Genomic DNA, 6,204 nt, shown 5'->3' on the forward strand with positions numbered 1-6,204 from the left:
CTTGGGGTGAGGGTGCTGTAGCCCCCTCATCCCCCCTCTCGGAAGCCGCCCTGGCTTCCTATTGATTTTATTCCTTGCCCAGAGCCTCCTGGAAAATGGCATTTGCCGGGATGTTTTTCCCTCGCAGCCTGCGTATCGTCACTCAGCGGCAGAGCTCTCTCCATCCTCCCTCCTTTTGTGTCCTTCCAGCCCTCTGCTTAATTGTATTCCCAATTGCATTTCCTTTGATGGATTTACTTCCTTTTATAATTTCCCTGTTATGGACCCTGGTTTTGCCTTCCCGACACTTAATGTGGAAAAAAATGTCCTTTATGTGTTCAAGTTGAGGAGGAACCGCTTGCTTTGAAAGTCTCTGCCGGGATGTAAGAGGGGTTCTCCTCTTTTTTATCAAGCCTTGATATCCCCTCTGTTTTCTGTCGAGTCTCCCCATTTCCCTGCGGATGTTTTTACAGCCTTAAACCCCCCGAGCTCCCCGAAAAGACCGGGAGAGCAAAGCGGGGGAAGCCTGGAGGAGAGGAGGAAGGGGTCAGTGCGGGACAGGGGCAGAGTGGGGGTGATCTGGCACTCTCGGGGTGCAGGCTGCGGCTCTCTGCAGGGCTCATGGATCCATTGCCATGCAGAGCGATGCAGATGGGGAGGCGGTGCTCGCCCTGGGCGCTGATAACGCTCGTGGACGTGGAAAAGGTTCAGGAGGCAAACCCAGGGAGCCAAGGGCCAGGGCTGGGGGCAGCTCCCTGCGGAGCCGCTGCCGGGTCCGGCCATTCCCGGCGCTCTGGGAGCATCTCCCGGGCCCGTCCCGGCACATCCCGCTGTCCCTGCGGGGGCCGTGGGACAGTCCCGGAGGGTTCGGGGAGGGCAGGACAGCAGCCCCGCTGTGGGGAGGTGAGGTTCCACCCCCGCTGTAAAGGAGCCGCGTTCCGAGGGACACCAAATCCCTGCTCCGCAGAGAGGGACGGAGCGGAGCGGGAGGAAATGCCCAGAGAAGGAGCCGAGGGAGGTGGGAGCGGGGGCCGGGGAAGGCAGAGCCCCCCACGGGAGACACGAGCCACGGGCGGCCCCGGGCGGGAGGGGCGCTCCTGTCCCCCCCTCGGAGGGGACGATTTCGTTTACGGAAATAAAGGTGGGGATGCTCCTCAATCCGGACACAGCGGTGCTGTTCTTCTGCTGATCCCCCAGAGCGGAGAGGTCCCCGCGGCCCCTTCGCGGTGCTTTTGGGGAGAGGTGGTGTGTTTGTCCCTCTGCAGAGCTGCTGCCTGTTCTCTGCTTGTGGAAAATGATGCTTTCCCCCTCTCCCGAGTCCGGCGCCGTCCCGGTTTGAGACATTTGCAACGTTTTAAGTCCGAGATCTTTTTTCTTTGGCAGCAGTCGTGGGTTAAGCGGAGATCGGGGGAAGAGGTGCCCGGCTGGCAGTGCCCGGTGGAGATGGGGAGTAAGGAAGGAAATGAGGGAGCAGCTCGGGCAGGGGACACCTCTGCAGGCACAGAGCAGCCGGCTGTCCCCGCGGGTGGCTCTCCGTGGGGTGTGTGGGGGAACCCGCAGCTTTGGGAGTAAAAGAGACAAATTATTCCCTTCTCTTTTCCCCTTCGTTCCTTCCATGTCCCTGTGCTGAGCAGGTATGATGTGGGGTTTGGGGCAGGGTGCAGCTTTCCACAGGGGGCTGAGCCCTTTTCACCGCTGTGTGTGTATGTGTGTGTGTCCTGCTGCACGAATTCATTCTGAAGGTGGATGCCTGATGCCTTAGACCTGGTGAAAATATTTCCCTACCCTCCCAGCACCCTTTTCCCAGCCTCACTCCCTCCCCTCCTGGGTGAGCAGCTCCAGCAGTGGCCAACCCACCCTCGGTGAGCTCACATGGGAGAAGAGGGGTCGGGCAAAGAGGGGGCAAAAGGTTGTTGAGGCTGCAAATAAATCCCAACACCCTGTTCCCCCCAGGTCCTTTCTCCTGCCCCACGTATCAGCAACAACAACAACAGCCAGGCTGACACTCCAGCCATTTGGGGAACAATCCTTTTAATCGGGGAATAATCCACAGGACACTTTAAAGAAAAGCCGGAGCATTAACCCTGTGCCCCAGTATAATTCTTCCAAGAAGCATCTGGTACTTACATCACAACATGGGATTAGCTTTCTCCTTGCAAGTACTGCAAGATCAAAGGGGTTTTCCTGTGCCCTGCAAGGACCTCGGTGAGGTGTCCCTGGCAGGAGGGACACGGGTGGGAGCCTGAGGTGTTTCTGACAGTGCAAACTTAGGTGAGCTCAGCTGAGCCGTCTGCCAGGGCACAAGGGATGATCAGGACTTGGCTGGGTGGGGAAGGGTTGGGGGATATTTTAGGACTTATCCCACCCTCTTCTGTGCTGCCAAGAGCTACTCTTGGCGTCATGACCCTAAACATCCCATCTCACTTGCAGCTTTCAGAGGAGGAGACCAGAGCAGGAGCTGCTCTTCAAGGAATAGAACAAGAGGACACAGCCTTAAGTTGTGCCATGAGAGGTTTAGATTGGATAATAGGAAAAATTTCTTCACTGAAAGGGTGGTCAAGTACTGGAGCTCCCTGGAGAAGGGGTAGAATTAGTGTCCCTGAGAGTGTTCTGAAAATGTGTGAATGTGGCACTTGGGGTGCCAGTGGTGAACCTGGCAGTGCTGAGTTAGTGGCTGGACTTGATGATCTTAGAGGGCTTTTCCAACCTTAACAATTCCAACAGGGGATTCTGTGACTCCCCTGTCCCTGCTCCCTTACTCATCCTGCTCCAGCTCCAGTTTAGGCCTCACTGGTGTTCCTGGGCTGGGTCATAAAAAGATTTACAAGACACTGTTAAACCAGCAATAAAAACAATTAACTTTAATGGCACCTTGGTTGGGTTTTTCTCTCTTCTCTTTTCTCCTCCAGAGCGTGCAGCAGGCCAGGAGCAGTGCAGGACATGGAGGAGAGAGACCCCAGGGAGGGAGGGGGCAGCCAGCTCCCAGCACCCCACCTTGGGGGTCTGGGAAGGGGGGTCAGCTTGGACAACCTGGGTTTTTGGGATGTTTGGGGTGTGACTCCCTCCCCACAGCCCCAGAGGAGCTGCTGAGCTCTCCCTGTGCCAGTGGTGGGACCTTCCACCACTCCCTGGGGATCCCCACGGCAGCAGGGATGGAGGAGCAGAAACTGCTCCCATGCCTGGGGCTCTGCCCAGCCCAGCCCTGGCCAAGCCCCATCACAAACCCCACAGTCTTGGGCTCAGTCAAGGTATTTTTCTTCCTTTAAAGTACAGGAATTAATTTCTAAGAAACTGGAAATGCCAACTGTAGCTATAAATCAGAAATTGCCAGAGGATGAACATTATCCAAAGTGAAGCAATTTAGTAAAATCATCTCTTTCCTTCCATCTTCCTCCCCCCCTGCTCCCCAATGAAAATTAAATTATTAGCTCGGCAGTATAAATGATAGTGCAGCACCAGTTGGAGAGGCTGTTTGGGGTGAGTTCATTAGATAAATGGCATGGAGAAAGACTTGCAAAAATACAAATAAAAATTGATGCTTACTTCTGCTGATCACCAAGGGGGAGTTGTCTGTTAATTTTGTGATAGCAAACATATTTCTTGTAAGGACAGAAGAGAGGACCTTCTCTTCTTGGAGCACTTCTGTATTGGTATTTGAACATCTGGACAGATTGTACAAAACATTTGCCTAAAATAGCATTGCTTCGTTGATCTTAGAAGTTATTAAAAATAAAAGAGCTGGCAACAGAAAGGAATCATAAAGTACATTTGGATTTCATATGAAATTTCCACCCTGAGATAAAACTGTAGTGTTTTACAGAAGATGAGAGATCCCAACCAAGTTAGACTATGTAAAAAAATCATCAACCCAAATATTTCAAATGTTCTGAAGTTATTATTAGTATTTTTTCCAAAAGCTTTGCTGATGGGGAGGGAGCCTGTGAAGGTAAATCCCTCTGAGCAGAAGCCTGGCTGAAGCAGCACTGCTGCAGTAACATTCCCAAGCCAGAGCCCTGGATTTGTGTCTGAGACCCCCAGGAACTGGCACTGGGAGGTTCAGCCCTGAGTCCACCTGTGGGACAGGGGTCTGGAGTGAGGATGGGTTAACCCAGATGGAAATTTTCCTTCACAGGGCACCCACATCCCCCTGGGATGAACGGGGACATTTGTCCTCCCTCCATCCTCCTGCTTTTTAAAGCCCAGCCAGCTGATTTCTCACGCTCTCAAACACAGAGACACCTTATTAGCACACAGATGCCACCATGCAATTTGCTCTAGGTTTGTGCCTCGAGCTTTGCCTCTGTGCAAAATGTCCAGAGAAAGAGAGAGAGAGAAGTGTAATTATCTGGTTACAGCTCTGCTGACACAGGGCAGGGCCACGCCGACAAGCCACAGCCTGTCAGTGCTCCTCACTAACTGTCCGTGGGGCTGCTCCTACCCTATCCCCACTGGGAAGTCACCCAGAGCAGCACCTCCTCCTTCCCTTTTCACCCCACATCATTTTTTTTTCTGGCCTTTTCCTTCTTTGCTGTGCTTCAAAAGATGCTTTGAAACAAAAAGTGCTTTGAAAGCATCACGGCTTGCAGCGCTCGAAAGAGGGAGATGAAAAATAGCTGGGGCTGGGTTTTACTGCAGAGCCACAAACCCTCTGTCTTTGGGGTTCCAGCATTGTAGAAAATTTGCCGTGGAATGGGTATATTAATTGCTGGTTTATTCATTTATTTCCCCTCTGTGCTTGGTGTAGAAGAGGGTGGCTGCTGCAGGCGCAGTGTCACACCTGGGAATAGCAGCACGGACAGGTAGTTGCATGTCATTAAATCCCATCATGAGTTACCAGCCCTCAGCTGTGCTCCCCAGCCCAGTCCCTGCTCCAGGCATGCCCTCAGCCCAGCCATTCCTCCCTCTGCCAGCCCTTCCACAGCTTTTCCCCCCACTGGCTGTGGATCCCCGAGTTAGTGGTTGAACCCCAGTGACAAGTCGTTTGTTTTCCAGCCACCTCTGCAAACCTCTCAGAAAGCAACCTTAGACTGTGAGGCTGGAAAACGCTGTCCCAGCTCTTTGCCAGCACAAAGAGCCTGTCCCAGCTCTCCGGAGGGAGCAGGCAGGCAGTTAATGCTCCTCAGCTAACGAGCAGTAACTCGTTAAGTTTCAGTGACTTAGTCCTTTATGTTGGCCTGTCTATAAGGGAGAGACCACACAGAAGCAGAAAGAGCAGCCAGCTCTGTGGCCCCGTTGGCCAGAGTCAAGGGGGAGGTGATAATTATTTGTTTGGACTCTCCTGTTTTAGGGGAGTTGCCGATTGTTTGTTTTTAAGCCGATCAGGAGTTGAACCGTGTTTGCCTTGTGGCTCTTAAGCCGGACTAGGGAGGGAGCAGAGGCAGCACTGGCACAGGCTGGGGGCAGCCTTGGGGCAGGGGTAGGGGCAAGGAGCACAGAGGATGCTCGGGGTGAGGGGATGTGACTGCTCTGGGAGTCATTTGGGAATCTCAGCTAATGATAATTGAGCCTTGGAGGTGTCACATGTGGGCTCCAGCAAGTTTGGGAAGACAGGCACCCCTGACAGCTCTCTCTGTGGTGGGAGGGGGATTAGGGGATGGTTTTATGGCATTTAAGTGCCCTCCTCCCCCAGCTTCATGACAAATAGCCAAAGGGGGAAAAAAGGATTTTGTTTCCTCACCCTGCCTTGCTGGAGCTCCGAGTGAAAGGGAGACAAAGCCCAGCCTTATCCTCCTAAGTGTTTCCCACTGTCTTGCTTAGCTCTTGGTCTCCTCTGATTCCAGTTCTAGGCCCCCTAATTCTCCTCTGGTGTTGTAGATGGGGCTGGAGACAAGGCTGGGACCCCACAGCTTGACTCGTGCCCCCAGCTCCTGCTCCCATTTTGCATGGCAGATCAGGAGAGAGCAGAGCACTGGAGCTGGGGCTTCCCGGATCAGCCAAACTCAGGCTCCTCACTAGCAGGACACTAAAGGTTCACTGTCACCAGTGTTCCTGCTGGTAACTTGAGCCCAAACTTTCTTATCACATCCCATGGGAAGGCAATAGCAGCGTCACACGTAACTCCTTGGGGCAGGAGAACAGCAACATGGAATTGCTGCTTTAAAAAGCCAGCTGCAGATAAGCTTTTCTGCCTTTCCTTTGCTGGTTATACAAGCACTACTTAGGGAAAAAAATACAAAAACAACACTGGAGACAGACTTGAAACAACTGCTGTGTGCTGGAAGAGCG

This window comes from Geospiza fortis, unplaced genomic scaffold, assembly GCF_000277835.1.
Source record: "Geospiza fortis unplaced genomic scaffold, GeoFor_1.0 scaffold408, whole genome shotgun sequence".
Classification (NCBI taxonomy): Eukaryota; Metazoa; Chordata; class Aves; order Passeriformes; family Thraupidae; genus Geospiza; species Geospiza fortis.